Genomic DNA, 2,770 nt, shown 5'->3' with positions numbered 1-2,770 from the left:
AAGTTTAAATGTACTTGCGATAATCTATTATTTCCTTACAATTATTGAGAATGTACCAATGTGCGATACGCTTTTCCTCCCCTGATAGTGTCCGTACAGTTGACGCTCCTAATGGTCGTACCATCTGCCCAAACAATTCAAATTCACCAAATATCTCATGATCGGGACTATTATCTTCATTTCATTTATCTCTATTGAATCTCGTTTCAATCTCACTTAGATATCACGAACAAGAATTCCATGATTCATTTATTACATATGCTTCCGCTATATACCCCTCGAGATGTGCTTTGTTCCGTACAAATTATTTTAATGTTCGTAAACTTCTTTTAATAGGATACATCCAACTATAACTAACTAGACCCACCACTTTGGTTTCATATGATAGATGAATAACAAGGGTACCATTACATCGAAGAAGGCAGACGAGAATATTTTCTCCATTTTATAAAGTACGACTATGTGTCTGCTTGTAGTCGATTCAAAACACTTACACGTATTGTTTTTACACATAAGTCGCGAAAAAATGCACACAATTCAACAATAGTAGTGGTTATATTCTTTGGTAGGTATGCTCAAATACTAATAGGAAGAAGTCTATGATGCAAAACATGGAAATCGTGTGTTTTCAACCTCAATATTTTTCCATCTTTATCATTCACACATTGTGATATAATAGACACTAATCCATTCGAAAATTTCATTAATTTAAAAAACTTACAAAACGCAATCCTTTCACTATTAGTTAATGTGTATGTTGCATGTGGCTTTATAAATTTGTTATCGACCTGTATCAAGTGTAAATCATTTCTTATTTTCAAATTTTATAGGTCTAATCAAACATTTGTTGTATCCTTCGTTTTCCCTTCAATATTTAACAATGTGTCTACCAAATTATCGCATATATTTTTTTTCAATATGCATTACATCCAATTTATTTCGTAACAATAGTCTAGGCCAATATGGAAGTTGGAAAAAATACTTTTTTTAGTCCAATTTAGAATTCGTTTTCTTTCCTTATCTTGCTTCGCTGGATGTTTGCTAAGCATAGGAAAATTCAACATATTTATTTGTTGTAAGATCTCTTCTCCATTCATTACCACCAGAGGAGGTCGAAGTTCAACTTTTCCATCATGTTGTCTACTTCTACGCCAAATGTGATTCCCTGGAAAATAACGTCGATGTCTCATGAATGATATTTTCTCTCTTATCCCGAAAGACGATTTATCTTCTTTACATATGGGCATGCTTGATAACCTTTTATACTCCACCTAGATAAGTCACTGTACACAAGGAAGTCATTAATAGTCCACAATAAGGTTTCATATAGTTGAAAAAACTCATCAGTAACATGATCATAAGTTCGTATACCAATAGTTCATAATTCTTTCAAATCTTCAATCAACGGTTGCAAGTAAACATTAATTTCCTTTCCATAAGATTTTGAACCAGGTATGAGCAAAGACATGAAGAAATTTGTCTCCTTCATGCATTTCCAAGATGGAAAATTATAAGGGATTATCACCACATGCCACATACTATACGAAGTACTCATATTCCTAAACAAATTAAACCCATTTGAAGCTAATCCTAAATGAACATTTAGGAAATCTAAAGTGAAATGAGGAAATTCGCGATCAAACTGTTTCCACCCCTCTGTATCAGTTGGATGTCATTGTTGGGATTGGTGTCCTAATTCTCTCGGAGTCTCGTTGTTTCTAATGATACACATTGTTTGATGAATAAAATAAATGTTATTTCATTCTGCCATTTACTCATATCCAATAAACAAGCTCTTTGGTTATCTTATATGAACTTAAGCATGTATATGTGATATACAAGTGAATCATGCCTTAAGTGATAACCAAATAGGTCTGTAGTATAAGGATTAAGGTGGGATACCTGATCTTGGTGACACTACAGATACGGCCGGCTTTATAGAGGTTTGCAAGTGTTGTAAACTACTACAGATGGTAGATCTTGACCATTCATGTGGAGACGTGCGAGCGGGGGTGTCCTATACAAAGAGTCTGTATAGGACCGGACCACGAGATGACTAGACTCTGTATATAACGTCGTTGATACTAGAGACTTACATCTCACCTAAACGACCATAGGTGACACGATCTCAATCTTGAATGCTTTGGGAACTCTTACCTTTGAGGGCAGTCCTTTGATTAGTATGGATGAGAGTGGCCAAATTGCCAACTCAACATGCCTACCTTTTTGGGGACTTGTCTGATCTGGGAGCTGGAAACTCAATCCACAATATGAAATTCACTCCTTTCCCGATGCAGAAATAAGTAGAAAGATTGCTCCCTTAAGGATTGATTCCGAGGCTTGAACATAGTGGCCACAACTTCTCTTTCGAAGAGAGGACTCAGTCATAGTAGGACTATGACTTATGTTCATTAGAGGGATCAGTGGTACTTAAAGAGATAGATGTATCTACAGGGGCATAACGGTTATTGACCGAGCTGTACTTATGAGCGATCTGTGAAGGGTTGTCGCACTGCTGATTGGTTAAGATGGACATATAATATATCTATGGTAAGGAGAGTTCAGCTGTCGGTCTTTAATGAAGTGTCTGACAATTAACGGATGGTGAATACCGTGACTAAAGAGTTTAGTTAATTAGTCACGTACCACTGGAGCTTCGAGCTACAAGTCCATAAGGTCTCCTTGATAGCTCAATGGATTCAGTTGAGGATCAGTTCTTGGTGTTGATTTGAAATTTTCAAATTGACAAGAGGCAATTCGATTATATATG

This window comes from Benincasa hispida, chromosome 7 (genome assembly GCF_027475165.1).
Source record: "Benincasa hispida cultivar pf3 chromosome 7, pf3_genome.v1.1, whole genome shotgun sequence".
In the NCBI taxonomy this organism is placed as follows: domain Eukaryota; kingdom Viridiplantae; phylum Streptophyta; class Magnoliopsida; order Cucurbitales; family Cucurbitaceae; genus Benincasa; species Benincasa hispida.
This window is presented reverse-complemented; position numbering follows the sequence as displayed.